The sequence below is a fragment of the Myodes glareolus genome, chromosome X, assembly GCF_982192425.1.
Source record: "Myodes glareolus chromosome X, mMyoGla1.1, whole genome shotgun sequence".
Lineage (NCBI taxonomy): Eukaryota > Metazoa > Chordata > Mammalia > Rodentia > Cricetidae > Myodes > Myodes glareolus.
In genome coordinates this window covers 3,170,521-3,189,805 of record NC_142053.1, presented here as the reverse complement: position 1 = coordinate 3,189,805, position 19,285 = coordinate 3,170,521, and the positions used below count along the sequence as shown (strand labels likewise).

Below are 19,285 nucleotides of genomic sequence, written 5' to 3'. Positions count from 1 at the left end.
GGTTCAATATACAAAAATCAGTAAAGGTAATTTACCATGTAAACAAACTTAAAAAAAGAAAACCACATGATCATCTCATGATGAGATGTAGAAAAAGTCTTTGATAAAACCCAACACAATTTCATGATAAAAAGTCTTGGAGAGATCAGGGATACAAGGAACATACCTTAACATAATAAAGGCCATTTACATCAGCCTTTAGCCAATATCAAATCAAATGGAGAGAAGCTCAAAACAATTCCGTTTAAATCAGGAACAAAACAAGGCTATCCACTTTCTCCATATCTACTCAATATAGTACTTGAAATTTTAGCTATATCAATAATAAGACAACTTAAAAAACAGTAGCCTTCTATATACAAAAGATAAATGGACTGAGAAAGAAATCAGGGAAACAACCCCTTTCACAAAAGTTCCAAATAATATGAAACATCTCCATATAACGCTAACCAAACAAGTAAAAGACTTCTATGATAAAAACAAGTCTTTGAAGAAAAAAATTGAAGAAGATATTAGAAGATGGAAAAATTGCCCATTCTCATGCATTGGCAGGATTAACATAGTAAAAAAGGCCATTCTGCCAAGCAGTGATGGCACACGCCTCTAATCCCAGCCTACAGAGACTGAATCAGCAAGCACAAGGAAGTCATGGGTCTGTACCAGGCCCTCTGAGGAAATATTATAGCTATTAGTATGTTTATGCAACTCCTGACTATGAGAACAAGTGGGTCTCTGACTCTTTTGCCTTCTCTTGGTTTGCCATGTCCAACTTCAATATGATAACTTTTGCTTTATCTAATTAAATTTTATTTTGCGATGTTTAGTTGTTGTCACTTAGAAGCCCATTCTTTTCAAATAAGAGACAGAAAGCGAGTGGATCTACAAAGGGGAGAAGGTGGGGAGGAATTAGGAGTAGCAGGAACTATAACCAGGATATAATGTATGAGAAAGTAATCTATTCTCAATAAAAGAAAAAAAAGAAATTTACTGTAAAAAAAAATAACATAAAATTTCATTACACTCAAAATATAAAAAATACAAAAATTAATAAAATTATATAAAAATGAGGATGATACAACAAATAAGACTGAAATATAGAAGATCATTATGAAATATTTTGAAATAATATAATTTACTAAATTATAAGATATGTAAGAAATTGGGTTTTTAGAAACTAGACCATGAAGCTTTGTGCTTCCTCTTTCCTTCCAGTGCTGAGCGATGGGCATCTCTCGGAACAGCTGTCACAAGCACCTCAAGACCGGGGTAAGAGAAAGCCCTGCCACAAGAAGCAGCAGTATGAGCTGGGACGGCCTGCTGCCAACACCAAGATTGGCCCTCATCGTATACACAGGGTACGAGTTCAAGGAGGCCATAAGAAGTGCTGTGTCATAAGATTGGATGTAGTGAATTTTCCTGGGGGCCTGAGTGTTGTATTCACAAAACAAAGATCATTGATGTAGTCTATAATGCATCCAATAACGAGCTGGTCCGCACCAAGACCCTCATGAAGAACTGTATTGTGCTTATTGACAGCACACCATACCAACAGTGGTATGAGTCCCACTATGCACTATCCCTGGGCCACAAGAAGGGGGCCAAGCTGACTCCTGAGGAGGAAGAAATATTAAACAAAAAACGATCAAAGAAAATTCAAAAGAAATATGATGAAAGGAAAAATAACGCCAAAATCAGCAGTCTTCTGGAGGAGCAGTTCCAGCAGGGTAAGACCAGGGCAATGTGGCAAATCATAAGGCTATGTGCTAGAAGGCAAGAAGCTGGAGTTCTATCTGAGGAAGATCAAAGCCCAGAAAAGCAAATAAACTATCATTCATAGCTTGTGTAATAAAGGTGTTTATTATTCTAAAAAAAAAGGAGAAAGAAATTGGATACATTGTCAGATGCATACAACTTACAAAAACTGAAGCAGTAATAAGAAGTTTCTCATCATATCAAAGCCAGGACTGGACAGATTTACTAGCTCTGTTGGATATTTAAAGAAGAATTAATACCAGTGCTTATCAAGCTAAAGCTATTCCAGAAAGTATTCATTACCCTGATATCATAACCATAGCTGAGTTATTTATTTCTATTTTATGCATATGAGTGCTTAGCTTGCATATATGTATGTGTACCATGATGTGGGTGCTGGGAACCAAACCCCAGTCCTCTAAGAAGGCAGCAAGTACTCTTAACCACTGAATCACCTCTTTAACCCAATAACCATATTTGGACACAGCAAAAAACTATAGGCAAATTTCCTTGACAAATACACTATGAACTCATTGAAAAAGAGATCAAAAAAGAAATCTCACTCACAACAGCCCCAAAATATAAATAAAACACTTATACATAAACTTAGCTAAAGATGCTAAAGATATTTAAAACAACTGCAAAGTACTGAAGAAAGTAATTGGAGAAGATGGAAAGATAGTACGTGTTCAAGGATTTGCAAAATGAATATTGTTAAAATATTCATAATGGAGGCTGGGAAGATATGAGGGATATCTCAGTGGTTAAGAGCACTTGCTGCTTTTGCAGAAGACCTGGGTTTGTGCTGTGAGACAATAGTTTTACCCTATAAACATTTGTTTCTTGTACTTGTTTAATAAAATGTTGATTGGCTAGTAGCCAGGCAGGAAGTATAGGCAGGGCTACCATATAGGAAGTAGAGGTGGGGCAATGAGAACAGGAGAATTCTAGGAAGAGGATTCTGCAGTTTGCAGCAGTGACCCAGCCGCAGAGAAAGCAAGATGTGACTGCCTTGCCGAAAAAGGTGCCAAGCCATGTTGCTAACATAGACAAGAATTATGGGCTAATGTAAGTTATAAGAATTAGCAAATAATAAGCCTGAGCTAACAGGTCAATTGGTTTATAACTAATGTAAACCTCTGTGTGATTCTTTGGGACTTAATGGCTGCAGTACCAGGCAGGACAAAAAACCTTGGTCAACAGAGGTTTGGTTCCCAGAATCTGCTTGCAGAACCTCAAAACTGTAACACCAGCTTCTAAGGGCCACCTTTTTCTGTCCTCCATAGGCATTGCACACACACAGTATGCATACAGATGAGCAAACCAGTAAACACATGCATATATGCACACATACATACAAATTTTAACTGGCTATTTTACAAAAAGCAATTTATGTATTGAATTCTTTTATATGACAAGACTTTTCTTGGGAAGGTACAACACACAAATCTTCTATACCAGATAGGGATCCTACAGCAAACCAAAGTACAGATACTACCAAAGTCCAACTTGGTGAACCAATGAGTTTTATTGGAGTTACTTACAGGAATATGGGTAAAGGGTTACTTAGAGGAGCAGAAATGACTCAAAAGACAGCTGCATCACCAAAGCTCACTCCAGAACAGGTGACAGCTCAAAAATGCTGGAAACTTGGAGCATATGGTATAGCTTACAGACAGTTCAACAGGATGAAGAGTGTCTTTTCCAAATGACTCAGTTAGTCTAAACCTCTTCCAGGCAGCCCTGCTGGTTTAAGTCTTTTTTGCCACTTGGCTTGTCTGAGAATGACCCTTAGCTATCTTAAATAGTTACTCTGGGAGGGAGGGGCCTAGAGAATCTGGTTGGTTTCAACGACTTCCTAGAGTTATTTTGGGGTGTTTGCCTTCTTCTGCTTTAAGAAGCTTCCCTGGGAGATAGAATGTTTCAATCTCAGAGGAAACAGCTGAACAACAAATGCAATTCTCATCAAAATTCCAAAGATATTCTTCACAGAAGTAAGGAAATATTCCATATTTTACATGGTCTCAGAAAAGACCCCAAACAGCTAAAACTGTTTCTCCCTATCCTAAGGAAAAACAGTAATGAAGGTACCACAATACCTAAATTCCAACTACACTTCAGAGCCATGGTAACAAAAGGCAGCACAGCACAGACAAAAACAAAGACATATAGAATGACATAATGTAATAATAGACCTATAAATTAACCCACACATCTACAGTCATCTAATTATCAAAAAATCCCTCTGAAACATACATTAGAGAAAAGACAGACTCTTTTTAAAATTGTTTTTATTGAGCTATATATTTTTCTCCACTTCCCTCCCTTCTTCTCCCTGCCCCTTCTACCCTCTCCCAAGGTCCCCATGCTCCCAATTTACTCAGGAGATTTTGTCATTGTCTACATCCCATGTAGACTAGGTGCATGTATGAGAGAAAAGACAGATTCTTTAATGAAGAGTAGAGCAAGGAAAATTAGACATTCACAAGAAAAAAAATTAAACCTGATCCCTATCTCCCACCTTGTACAGAAAACAACTCAAATCAAAGACTTTAATTTAAGACTGAAAACTTAGATACTAGTAGAGGAAAACATTTATGAAAATAGACATGAGTAGTAAATATCTGGGGCTTGAATAGGAAAAATGAGAGATGTTATTGCATCAAATCATGAAGCTTCTTTGGAGCCAAAGAAGCAATTATCAAAGTGAAGAGATAGTTCACAGAATGGGAGAAAAGTATTTTCCAACTATTCACCTGATAGGGATTAATTTCCATAAAATTTTTAAGTGAGAAAATGAAATATTCAAAGAATAAATAATATGGCCAAAATGTTCATGAAGTGAAATGACACTTTTCAAATGGTCAATAAATATATGAAAGGAATGTTTCACATCTTCAGCCAACAGGGAAATACTACATTGAGATTCAGAATGGTTATCCTCAGAAAATAAAAGCATCACACTTTGTTGAAAACATGAGATTTGGAGGGTAAGGGACCCTTATACTTTTGGTGGGATGTAATTAGTGATGTTACTATGGAAACAACTATTGGAGGCTCCCAAAAATCTATAAATAGTTAGAATCCTGCATATAATCCCAGACCTCACATAGCTGAGGCAGGGTCATTGCTATGAATTTGAGTACCTTGCACTTGAGTACAAGGCTAGGGGAGGATATACAGCAAGGTCCTATCTCAAAAACTTTTTAAAAGAAAATAAAAGTAGAATACAATATGACTCAGATATAGCACTCATGGGTGTTGTAAGGAGGCTGCCTGTTCATTTCCTGGCTGCCCAGACTTCCAAAATAACCACACAGAAACTGTATTAATTAAATAATTGCTTGGCCAATTACTTAAACATATTGCTAGCTAGCTCTTACATCTAGAATTAACCCATCTCCATTATTTTATATTTTACCATGAGGGTCATGGTCTATCGGCAAGGTTTCAGCATGTCTGTCTCTGGTAGCTCCATGGCTTGTCCCTAACTCCGCCTCCTTTTCCCCAGCATTCAGTTTAGTTTTCCCCACCTAGCTCTACTCTTTTTCCCTATCACAGGTCCAAGACAGTTCCTTTATTAATCAATGGTATTCACAACAATACAAATATCTGAATACCCACATTTATTGTGATACTTTCCAATAGTCAAGTCATGAGATCTGCTTTGTAATATATCTGAGTATTGTTCACAGTGTTTACAAGATAATAAATAAAACTGTAGATTGGCATGTTGATTGAAATAAACCAGACTTTCCTGCAGGAGAGATGGCTCAGCAGTTAAGAGCATTTGGTACTCTTCAAATGTACCCATCCACTTCCTGACACCATGTTGGATGGATCACAAGCACCTATAACTCCCACTCCATGAAATGCGACACTCTGGACTCAACAGGCATCTGCACATACATGGAATATAGTCACACACATACACATAAATAAAAAATAAGTCATAAAAATAAGATGCTGAAGGATACTGTACTGTAGGAGCCTGCTCCTACAAGGTCTGCTAGGTTCCTGGATAGGGGATTCTTAAGGCCAAAGAAAAGTCAGATGAAAGAAACAGAATACAGGATAGAATTGGGGAGGTCTGTCTGGTCATGCCAAAGCAGCAAAACAGCCCAGAACTTATTTCAGAACTTGCTTATATAGAAAAGCAGAACAAAGCACAGCACAGATGGTCAGTCATTATCTATCCACAAGACCACTCCTGTCCTTGAGTGAGCAGCCTCCTATCCAGCATGTGCTTGCTGTTCAGAAGCAGCCTCACTTCTATCTTGATGTTTCTGAGGTTTGTCGTCAGCAGTATACTGTCTACTAAGTATAGTATTCTTTTCTCATGGTCTAAATCAGAAGTCTCTAATAGCTCTCAAGGTTATAGAAAAAAGCAGAGCAGGCAAGCTTGAACTCAAATGACCTTTAAGTCAGAAATGACTCCAGATGGAAACTGAGTCACACTTGGACTCCCACACTGGACATCAATCAGCCACTAGCCTCTACATACCCCTGCCTCCACATAGGTTAGTGCATCTTCACACTTCCATGAGTGCACACACACAAGAAAACTTGAAAAGAATTGATTCACTATACATTATAATAATCTGCTGACCCCCATAGCTCTCCTTCATAGCATAATGTTTACCCTTGGAATGGGGTGGCTGACTGGCAGCTTCTTTTCATTGCTGCCCATGATCATGAATATCATTAATCTGGAAAAATATTAAAACACAATTTCTACTGAATCCCATTGCAAAGTTAAATCCCATTGCAAGCCTTGGACTACTGTATTGGATATGTACAAATGAGAGGCTAACATACATGTACGTAACATAATCATTATCAGAAGGATGTATAGCTGAATATCCATAATCAAGCTTGAGAAATAAAATGAGACTGATACCCCTGAAACCTGCGTGTCCACTCTCTGTGGTAACCACTGTCTTCAAAGTTTTTCAGCACTCACTTTTCCTCTCTTTCCATGTTCCTTGTCTATTTCATAGCAAAATCCCCTTGAACAAGATCTGATGTAGGTGAGTCATCTGTTTGTGTGTTACTTTCATAGGTTAATTGTTGAAGGATCAGTGAGCTGGGCAGGAACACAGGCCACACTCTGTAAAAGGAGTGGCGCTGCGTCCCGCCACCCAGCTCCCAGCTCGCTTTACCCGAAATAATTACACAGAAACTGTATTCTTTTAAACACTGCCTAGCCCATTAGCTCTAGCCTCTTATGGGCTAACTCTCACATATTAATTAACCCATTTCTGCTTGGCCTGATAGGTCAGAACATAGGTAGGCAGAGAAGACAGAACAGAATGCTGGAATAAAGAAGAGTCAGGCAGACGCCATGATTCCCCTTCCTGAGATGGACGCTGGCTAGACTCATGCCGGTAAGCCACGACCTCGTGGTGACATACAGATTATTAGATATGGGTTAGTCAAGATGTGAGAGTTAGCCAATAAGAGGCTAGAACTAATGGGCCAGGCAGTGTTTAAATGAATACAATTTCTGTGTAATTATTTCGGGTGTAAACTAGCCGGTGGCAGATCGCAGCCCACCGCTCCTATTACAACAAAGATCTTATTTCATTTTGCCTGTCTGGGGACTCAGCAAGCTGCTGAGATGCTTTCTCAAAACAAAAACAACAACCAAAACCAAAAATTTTCTGAGTCATTGGGTCATTCCTAGTTCAACTTTTCTTGAATGAAGTTCTCTTCAACTCTATCCCAAGTGAACTGGAGCTGCTGTTCCTGTAGCTTGGCTTTAATTAGTTCCTGCCTGAATTTTTTTCATTTCCATTATATTCTATTTTTCTCTCATTTTCTATCTTTAAATCACAAATTTATTCTTCATGCTATTTTCAGACTAAAACTCCTAAAACTTGGCCCTCACCAGGCAAAATTCATGTAAATAAACTTCTTAGAACCAACTGCAGACAATAAATAAGCCTGGTGTCTTAGTTAAGGTTTCTGTTGCTGTAATGGAACACCATAACCAAAAGCAAGTCAGGGAGGAAAGGGTTTCTTCAGCTTACACTTCCACATTGCTGCTCATCACCAAAGGAAGTCAGGACAGCAACTCACACAGGGCGGGAACCTAGAGGCAGGAGCTGACTGATGCAGAAGCCATGGAGGGGAGCTGCTTACCCTCCATGGCTTGCTCAGCTCACCTTCTTACAGAACCCAGAACCAGCAGGCACCACCCACCATGGGTTGGACCCTCCCCTATGTATCACTAATTGAGAAAATGCCTTATGGCTGGATCTCATGGAGACAATTCCTCAACTGAGGCTCCTTCTTCCCTGATGGCTCTAGCTTCTGTCAAGTAGACACACAAAACCTGCCAGTACATACACCTGGCATCTGAGATATACTCAAAATGATCTCAGTAGCTCGTTATGCCTAGTAGTGTCAACTCATTTTGTTGTCCCCAAACAAGTTATGCCCTATCCCTGTCCACCCATCATTAGTGAATTCCATGATTTATTTTTTTCTCTCTCTCTCTCTCTCTCTCTCCTTTCCTCTCTTTTTTTTTGTTGAAAAGACATACTTATTAAGGTTTATCGGATTCTTATAAAATATAATTTTCATTTATTCTTTAGGGTCCTATATCAACCAAACTGCTGTTGATTAGATTGTGAGAAGGCCTGTTTTGTCTATTCAGTCTGTTAATAGATACAGAGTTTAACAAGCACTCACTATATGCCAAACCCCATTCTGGATACTAGGGATGTAGAAATAAGAAGGACAACCAAGACAACTGGCAACTTGAGAAATCTAAGGCAAGAAAACAGAACAGAAAATGTGTACTCAACAGTCTCATCTCTGTCCCATTTTGGACTGTGGAAGAATCTAGAACTCTAATTAGGGAATCTCCCTGTAGAGTTGAGTGTAAACTGAGAAGACAAAAGACTTTCCAGATGCTGTTTTATTTCAAACAGTTCCTTGTAACCACAAGAACAAAACTGCAGAAAGGAATGAGAGAAAATTTAAAAAATGGGCTCTGTGACCAACTGCTATCCTGAATTTCCCTGCTCTATGCTCTGGATCTGTGAGAGTCAGCAATTCTCCTGTTTCCTTTTGGTTTTGCCCTCTCCAAGAATGAAATGGGCAGGAAGCAGTGGCTGAAAAAAAAACAAGTAGGATTTTATTTACATGGGAGGAGCAATTTAAACAGGCTGGTCACCACACGAGAGTGACAATCCAAACAAGATATCTGGCCCAAATTCCTCATGACAGGGGAACACCAGCTGAAAGGTTGCTAGCAAGCATTGCAGCTCTAGATTCCCAGTAGGCCTCACGATGCCAACCAAGAACAATTCTTTCTGGAATAAGTCCACAGACAGCAGATCTCAGAATCAGTTGATATCAGAGGACAGGAACAATAGTCAGTTCCTGAAGCAATACTATGTTCTCTGCAGAGTTTTACAGGCCAAGATGAGAACAAGTACCCATGCCAGCACAGCCAGAGTCCAGATGGTAAGTGTCAAGGCAGATGCAATCTTCCTTCTCTTCTTTGTGTTGAAGCCTTCCCAACTCCTTCAGTGCAGATAATAATAGTCTTTCAATGAGGCAGGACTTCGGAGCCCAGTTTGTACCTGAGTAAAGTCAATGACGTTAATGCTACTGTGTTTATGCATTACTTGCTAGGCCCTAAACCATTATGGAGTTTGCCTGCTTATGCTAAAACCTGGATAGTTTTCCTTGAAATCATGTATCCTAATCACTTGAACTTTCAAGAGTCACCTATATATTAACTTTAGATCAGTTTATTGTTCTCTTAAAACTCACTGATAAACTCAAGAATTCCTTTTGGGAATATTGCCTGCAAGCAGTATATAGAAGACAGGTCTCTGAACAGCCTTTATACCAATCTAGTTAGCTTACAGACACTTTGAAAAACAAAAGGAGGTTTCATTCTTTTTTTTAATTTATTAGAGTTTTTAAAAAAAATACCAATCCAAATTCCCACTTCCTCCTCTTCTACCATTCCCTCCACACACCCTCCCACTCCGCCCACATCTATTCATAAGAAAGGGTAAGGCACATTGCTTTGTGGAAGATCCAAGGCCCACCCTACTATATCTAGGCTGAGCAAGGTATCCATCCAAAAAGAATAGGATCCCAAAAAGACAGTACATGCAGTAGAGATAACTTCCAGTGCCACTGCCAGTGGCCCCTCAGTCTGCCTGAGCCATGCAACTGTCAACCACATTCAGAGGGACTAGTTTGGTCCTATGCTTGTTCCTTCCCAGTCCAGCTGGAGTTGGTGAGCTCCCATTAGCTCAGGTAAAATGTTTCAGTGGATGAATCCTTCATGGTCTTGACCTCTTTGCCCATATTCTCATTCCTTCCACTCTTCAACTGGATCACTCAGTCCAGTCCTCCAATGTTGGTAGAGGGAGCTACTTGTTGGTTCCCAGCTGTCTGGCTAGCTTAGATCTGAAATAATCACTATTAATTAAGTGACTGCTTGGCCCATTAGCTCTATCATCTTATTGGCTAACTCTTACATATGAATTTAACCCATTTCTATTAAACTGTGTATCGCCACATGACAGTGGCTTACCAACTAAAGTTTCGGCATGTCTGACTCTGGCAGCAGCTCCATGGCTTTTCTCTGACTCTGCTCCTTTCACGTAGCATGTCGTTTAGTGTTCCCCACCTACCTAAGTTTTATTCTACCATATTGGGCCAAGCCAGTTTCTTTATTCATTAATCAATGAAAGCAACACATAGACAAAAGGACCTCCCATACCATTTCCCCTTTTCTGTTTAAACAAAAAGGAAGGCTTTAATTTTATAGTAAAATTACACATAACAAAACAGGTACCAAACAAGAATTATAGTTACAGTATTTATATCTACTTTATCTTTTATCATCACTAAGAAAAACTATAATAATAACTATCAGTTTTTAACTTCATCACAGACTCCAGAAAAATATAATATTATCTAAGTAAACAGGAAATACATTGTAAGAAACTTCCAAAACTCTAGAATTGACAGAGATATCTCACTGCCTGGACAGTCACCCAAATTTCTTCTGTACCATTGGAGCATTCATCTTCAGTCTATTGGCCTATAATATCCAGAAGTCTTTGCAATGAAGCAGGAAATTTCAAAGACAGTTCCATCTATATTGGCAGTTTGTCAGTCACATTTTTTTGTGTCCTGCAGAATGTCCAGCAGACTCTTTTATGAAGCAGGAACTCTGAAGGACCATCTCACCTTCTTTAGGCAAGTTTAGCAGTCATCTCTCTGTGGGTCCTGAATGTCCAGTTCACATAGCAAGCCATCAACCAGTCCAGGCAAGAACAGTTTCTTGCTCAAATGGCTAACCAACTCCATAAGGAGCCTCTTCAATGCTCATCTTCCTCTTGAAGTAAATGGTGCTGCCAGGAGCATATGTGTTTCATTGTCATGAAAAGTCCTAAGTTCTTAAAACATTTTAAATGCCATACTCTGAAGGTCTCTGAAAGAGTTTAAGAATACGTATCTATCTGAAATATCTTTGTACTTCTAGAAAATCTAACTAACATGACTACGAACATGACTATTATAGATGACTCTCTATTAAGCTCTATTTCTTAATTATACATTATATTTTTAAATGAGTTATACAAACACAATACCTTAATCAAGAGCACAATTATAGATTTAACAAAATTGACTTTTTTGTACCAATAGACCAAGATCCAAACGAATGAAAATTATTCATATCTATATCATACCCCCTTTAAATGTAAAGAAACACTTATGGACAATATTTGGGAATATGGACATAGTTCTGTCCAGACTTTTTCCTGGTGTTTATTGGGCAAAGTAATTTTTGAGGGGTATTCATGGCAACCTCTCAAGGGGTTGTGGTCTAACAAACCACATCAGTCTGGAAGCAATCCACAGGTTCTCATCCTCTGTAGAAACAAGAGAAGAACATCTTTTCCAAAGTAATATATCCTTAGACCCAAATTTGGAAGTCAAGATACCTTTATAATATACATGCTTGTTTAGTTTAGCAGCCCATACAATGAAATGTCTCTTTGTACTTAGCTCATCACAGTCAAAAAATTTAAAAAAATAACACAAAAACATACATAATTGGGCTGGAAAGATGGCTCAGTGGTTAAGAGCATTGCCTGCTCTTCAAAGGTCCTGAGTTCAATTCCCAGTAACCACATGGTGGCTCACAATCATCTGTAATGGCATCTGGTGCCCTCTTCTGGTCTACAGACATGCAGACAGAATATTGTATATATAATAAACAAATAAATATTTTTTAAAAACATACATAATTTAGAATTTTTGTGTATGGTCCATCTTTACGTGGCTTTTTTTTAAACTCATTTTAATCTATGACTATACTCTGTCTCTTTAAAGACTTAACCTTTTTTTTAAAAAGCATTAACTTTATTCTATGATTCTCTATACTCTTTTTTTCTCTCCCAAGCCTATGTACATTTATCCGACACTGTGACCCATTTAGAGGTCTTTTATGTCTGAATCTGTCCTTATTGCATTTTCTGTAATTCTCTATTGTCTGGAAGAGCTTTTAAAATGGTAAGCAGCTTGGTTGCAGCTGCTCTGGATGCTGGCTCCACCTCTCTCCACTTCTAAAATGGTGCAGGTAAAATTATTTCCAGCTCTGCAGCCACCAAGTAGGAGCCATGCTCAGCACTTTAACCCTGAGAATGAGCTTGCATTCTTTTTATATGAGTAATAGCTAAATCTGCCATGCAGACCACTGTGCAGTCTGGAAATATCTCTGTGTGTGGCAGTGGGAAATCTCCATGCTCTCCTGCCTGTGCAAGCCTAGTAGACCTGACTCTATCACCTGCCCAGGTAGGGAGCAATGAGCTGTGAGCATGATCAAGGAGGTTTCTATTTTTTTAATTTATTATATTTGGGGATGCCAGGTGTTCATGGGGATGTCCCCAGTGAGGTCCTTGGGCAGCAGAGGAGAGGGTGCCTTAACTGTCCTTGCCCCACTATCACACCGATGATTATTTCAAATATCACCATAGAATCCTTGTCCAGTGACAGATGGAGATAGAGACAGAGACCCTCATCAGAGAAATGGACTGAGCTCCCAAGGTCCAGTTGAAGAGCAGAAGGAGGAAGAAGACAAGCAAGGAAGTCAGGACCACGAGGGGTTGGTCCACCCACTGAGGCAGAGTGCCTCTTCTAATGGGAGCTCACCAAATCCAGCTGGACCAGGACTGAACGAGCATGTGATCAAACAGGACTCTCTGAATGTGGCTGACAATGGGGGCTGACTGAGAAGCCATTGATAAAGGCACTGGGACTTGTTTCTACTGCATGTAGTGGCTTTTTGGGACCATAGTCTATTTGGATGCAAAGCTTCCTAGGCCTAGATGAAGGGGGGAGGGCCTTGGACTTCCCAGAGGACAGGGAACCTTAAGGAGGGAGGGGGAGCGAGAAGGGTGAGTGGGGAAGTTAGGAGGAGAATGGGAGGAGGGGAGGAAGTGTAAATTTTTGAATGGAAAAATTTAAAAAAAGAAATAAAAATAACCCATGTAAAGAAAAAATAAAAAAATACCAATCCAAATTCCCACTTCCTCCCCTCCTTCCATTCCCTCCACACACCTTCCCAGCCCACTCCCATCTAATCCTAAGAGAGGGTGAGGCACACTGCTTTGTGGAAGATCCAAGGTCCTTCCTACTGTATCTAGGCTGAGCAAGGTGGATCTCTTGCTCAGGGCTCCAGTGTGGATCTCTGCCTTTGTCTCCATCAGTTGCTGAATGAATGGTGATATTTAAGATATTCATCAATCTGACTACAGGGTAAGGCCAATTCAGCCACCCTCTCCTCTATTGTTTAGGGTCTTAGATGGGGTCATCCTTGTGGATTCCTGGGAATTTCTCTAGTGCCAGGTTTCTTGCTAATCCCACAATAGCTCCTTCAATCAAGATATCTCTTTTCTTGCTCTCATCTCTGTCCTTCCTCCATCTCAACTATCCCATTCCCTCAAGTTCTCCTCAGCCCTTCACTTCTCCCCTTCTCTTTTCCTTCCACCCTCACTTTCCCCCAACCCCCAAGCTCCCAATTTTGTCAGGCGATCTTGTCTATTTTGACTTTCCAGGTGAATCTATAAATGTTATTAGGGTTCACCTTGTTTCTTAGCTTCTCTAGAATTGTGAACTATAGGTTCAATGTCCTTTGTTTATAGCTAGTATCCACTTATGAGTGAATACATACCATATCATCTTTTGGGGTCTAGGTTACCTTACTCAGGATAGTGTTTTCTAATTTCAACCATTTGCATGCAAAATTCAAGATATCATTGTTTTTTACCACTGAGTGGTATTCTAATGTGTAAATGTGCCACATTTTATTTATCTATTCTTCAGTTGAGGGGCATCTAGGTTGTTTCCAGGTTCTGGCTATTACAAATAATGTTGCTATGAACATGGTTGAACAAATGCTTTTGTAGTATGATCAAAAAAATCAGTAACCCTCCTATACACAAATGATAAAGGAGCTGAGAGAGAACTCAGAGAAACATCACCTTTTACAATAGCCACAAATAACATAAAATATCTTGGGGTAACACTAAACAAAGAAGTGAAAGACGTATTTGACAAGAACTTTAAGTCTTTGAAGAAAGGAATAAAGAAGATACCAGGAAATGAAAAATGATCCCATGCTCTTGGATAAGAAGGATCAACATAGTAAAAATGGCAATCCTACCAAAAGCAATCTATAGATTCAATGCAATCCCCATCAAAATCTTCACAGACCTTGAAAGAACATAATCAACTTCATATGGAAAAACAAAAAAAAAATCCAGGATAGCCAAAACAATCCCATACAATAAAGGAACTTCTGGAGGCATCACCATCCCTGACATCAAGCTCTATTAGAGAGCTACAGTAATGAAAACAGCTTGGTATTGTCATAAAAACAGAGGTTGACCAATGGAATCAAATTGACAACCCAGATATTAATCCACACACCTATAAACACCTGATTTTTGACAAAGAAGCTAAAATTATTCAATGGAACAAAGAAAGCATATTCAACAAATGGTGTTTTTTATATGGTAGTTTTGTTGAGATAAATGGGGTTGGGGAGGAAAGAGAGAAAGAGGAAGAGGGAGAAGAGACAAGAACCATCACTACATTTGGCACCCACGTGGATAACTGAATCCACAGAAAGCCTGCGAAAGCTTGGGAAAGAATAAAGTAAAGCATGTTTTTTTGGTAGCAGCAATTTCTCGGGTCTGCTCTGCTTGCTAGAGGCAAGCAAGTGCTCTCATCTAAGAGAGGCTTCCTGACTCAGCTTTAGCTGCAAAACCCTGCAGCTCTTTTAAGAGGTCCTGCCACGAAACACTTAAACAGTGTTGATGAAAAGCCGAACGCATGCTTTTTGGTTTTCAGCTGTAGTGGGAAAAAAAGCTGCGCCATTTTAAAATGCCAGCTTTCTGGGCCGTCCTGCCAGAGCAAACTCTGACTCTTTCAGGCAGGCAGTCCGACTGAGTGTGGTCTGTGAGCACAATGCTGCAGCTTGCTTGCTGGCAAGGACCTTGAAACGCCATAGAGTTGTGGCAATAAGGCTGGATCTAGTCATCAAAGTCACGGCTTTATCCTCTCCATAAAGATTCATGTGATTAGAAAAAGAAAGATATACAGTAAAGAGAGATTCAAAGATGAAGAAAACCTCTAAATGGTTTACAGTGTGTTAAAAATATATGCAGGCTAAAGGTTAAAGTTCTTAGGGTAAAAAAGGAAGAAAAAAGTAGTTGGGTGTGGTGATACACACCTTTAATCCCAATACCTGGGAGGCAGAGACAGAAGGATCTCTGTGAGTTCAAGGTGTGACAGCATACACCTTTAATCCCAGCACTGAGGAGGCAGAGACAGAGGGACCTCTGTGAGTTCAAAGACAGCCTGGTCTACAGAGTTATTCCAGGACAAAGATATACAAAGAACCTGTCTCAAAAAAGAAAAGTAAAAATAAACAAAATAGAGGTTAAAACAAAGCCACACAAAGATGAAAAATACACAGAGAATCTTGATACTGTATGCTATTATATTCTCTTTGAGTTGTTTGAATGCTGAGGAAGGAGCAACAGCTGTTAAAAGATATTTACAAATGCTGCTGAACTAATCCAAGATAGATATTTTGAAAATACCTTGACTTCAAAATTTGGATCTAAGGTTAAGATGCTTTGGAAAAGTTCTTCTTTTGTTTTCACAGAGGATGAGATCCTGTGGATTGCTTCTATCCCAAGATGGTATGACAGACCACGCCCTCCTGAAAGGTTGTTGTGAACACCCTCAAAAAATTACTTCATTCAACTGCCAACTGAGATGAACCTAGCATACAGGTTTTACCATGAAAGACCTAATTAACAGTGCCCCCATACATCAGGAAGAAGTTTGGAGAGAAATAATTGCGCCCATATTCCCAAACATTGTTTATAAATGTTCTTTTACATTTAAAGGGGGATATGATATAGATATGAATAATTTGCATTGGTATGGATTTTAAGGTCAATTTTGTTATATGCATATGTGTTTCTGCTCTTGATTGAGGTATTGTGATTGTGTAGTTCATTTAAAAATGTAATATATAATTAGGAAGTATAGGTTGTTAATGGATAATCATCAGTAATAGTCAAGCTTGTAGTCATGTTAGTTAGATTTTCTAGATGTGCATAGATATATTTCAGTAAGATAGGCATTCTTCAACTCTTTCAAAGACTACAGAATATGGCATTTAATGTTTTAATAACTTAAGGATTTTCATGACAATGAGACATGTCTGCTCCTGGCAGCACCAGCCACTTCAAGAGGAAGATGGGCACTGAAGAGGCTCCTTATGGAGTTTGATAGCCATTTGGCAAGAAACTGCTCTTGCCTGGACTGTGGCATGAACTGGACATGAAGAACGTGCAGAGAGAAGACTACTGAACTTGTCTAAAGGTGAGATGGTCTTTCATGGTTCCTGATTCATGAAAGAGTCTACGAGACATTCTGCAGGACACAGCAAAAAGTGACTGAACTACCTTTGAAATTTCCTGCTTCATGGAAATGTCTGCTGGATACTATGGGTCTGTAGGCTGAAGATGGATGCCCCAATGGTACAAAAGAACTTTGGATGACTGTACAGGCAGTGAGATGTCTCTGTCATTTCTAGAGTTTGGAAGTTGCTTATTTCTTGTTTACTTAGGTAATATTATATCCTTCTGGAGTCTTTGATGGAGTTGAAGAATAATAGATAGTTATAGTTTTCCTTAGTTGTGATAAAAGACAAAATAGATATAAATATGGTAACTGTAATTCTTGCTTGATACCTGTTTTGCTATATGTAATTTTACTATGTCAAAATGAAAGCCTTTTTTGTTTAAACAGAAAAAGGGGAAATGATGTAGGAGGGTCATCTGTCTATGTGTTACTTTCATTGGTTAATAAAGTTAACCAATGGTTTTTGATAGGACAGCAGCTTAGATAGGCAGAGTAGACAGAACAGGATGCTGGGAGAAAGAGTCAGCCAGATGCCATGGCTCTTCTCTCCAAGATGGACATGGGTTAGAATCTTCCTGGTAAGCCACGACCTCATGGTGATATACAGATTATTAGAAATGGGTTAATTAGTATCTGAGAATTAGCCAATAAAGGGCTGGAGACAATGGGCCAGGCAGTGTTTAAAAGAATATAGTTTCCATGTAATTATTTTGGGTAAAGCTAGCCAGGCAGGTGGCAGGAAGCAGCCCACTGTTCCTATTACAAGCTTGCCTCTTCAGAAAAACAGTGGGAAAGAGCAGAGGTTTCTTTCTTATTATGAGCTTTTTATTTAGTTCTACCTGGTTCTGGAAAAAAAAACTTAAATCCTGGAAAACCATTTTATTATTTATAATGGCCATTAAGAGGACCTCATTGAAGTCCAAGGAAGAAAGTTATACTCATCCACCCAACCAGTAAATAACTTATTTTTAAAAAAGTACCTTCCATGTAACTTGTGTAGAGGTTCTAAAAGGAAGACATACTTATTAAGCCAAAAGTCACTCAAGAGTATACCACAATAAAGTCTAGTGTCCCAAATCTCTGAGCTAGCAGAGGAATGTACACAGTTCATTTGGTTTGGTGTCATACAGTGAAGAACAAGCACACACAATTGTCTAGTAAGCTTTGAACTCACAGCAATCCTCTTGCTTCAGCCTCTTGCTGGCTAGGATTACATTCATATGCCACATTGCCCAATTTCCTGTATTATTTTAAATGCACTTTCTTTGTAAGCATGTACAGGTTTCTCTAGTTGGTAGTTAGTTTTTTTTCTCACCAAATTATACTGATTTGACTTAAGGTCCATACCATAAGATGGAACTCATACACAAATCTGCTTGGGTGATGAAGAACCTGAGACTAAAAAGCTCATGGACCTAGGGTAACACCAAATAACATTCCACTATGCTTACAGATTAGTGCCTTACTCAGCCATCATAAGAGAAGCTCCCTCCTGTAGCATACTGGAACAAATACAGAGACCCATAGCCATACATCATTATACAAAAAAATGAGACCTTGGAAAACTCAGCCCTAAATGGGATGTCTCCATCAAATCCCTCCCCTCGGGACTCAGGAAACTTTGAGGAAGAGGAGGCAAAAAGAGTATAGGAGCCAAATGGGATGGGACACCAAGGAAACAGGGACTTCTAAATACAGCATGACCAAAGCACAGTTGAACTCACAGAGACTGAGATAGCATGTACAGGGCCTGCACTGGTCTGTAACAGATAGGGCCGTAAGGCTGAAAAGAGAAGTGGACAGGCCTCCATCTCTAACCCAGAAGCTATTCCCAATTGATAACCATTAGAAAATGAAAATTTTATTTCCTCTAAAGAGTCTCACTGGGACAGCAAATTCCTCTTAAGGGTAGGCTGCTTGTTGTTTTCTGAGAGACAGCAAAGGAGTGGATCTGGGTGGGAGTAGAGATGGGAAAGATCTGGAAGGAGTAGAGGGAAGGGAAACTATAGTCAGGATATATATGTGAGGAAAAAGGTCTATTTTAAATAAAAGGAGATAAAAGCAGACTGAGCAAGCCAGAAGGAGCAAGTCAGTAAGCAGCACTGGACTGTGGCCTGTGAATCAGCTTTTGCCTCCAGGTTCCTGCCCAGTTTGAGTTCCTGCCTAGGTTTCCCTCAATAGACTGTTACTCTAGATATATAAGCCAAATAAACCTTTTTCTACCCAAGTTGGATTTGGTCATGGTGTTTCATCACAGCAAAGGTATCCCCAACTGGGACAGATAGATTAGTTAATAGATAAACAGATAGATGTATGGGTGGATGGATGCACAGATACAATCTAACACAGTTATACATGAAAGAGAGAGCTATCTAACTCATGTGTCTTCACATCAAATTTGTTCATCATTTTTATAGCTCCTGACTACATAGCTGTTCATTTTTGTTGCTTGTTAGCTGCTAAGAAAGGCATGTTTTAAAAAAATCTATTTGGGTTATTATTGCTTATTTTTCCTTATAATTATGACAATTTTTCTCTACTTTCA

General features: G+C 39.1%; 1 pseudogene; it reads left to right on the top strand.

Moving 5' to 3' along the window:
- Nucleotides 1–1,221: 1,221 nt before the first annotated feature.
- LOC125415467 (small ribosomal subunit protein eS8 pseudogene) lies at nt 1,222–1,823 on the top strand (annotated as a pseudogene).
- The last annotated feature ends 17,462 nt before the right edge of the window (nt 1,824–19,285 follow it).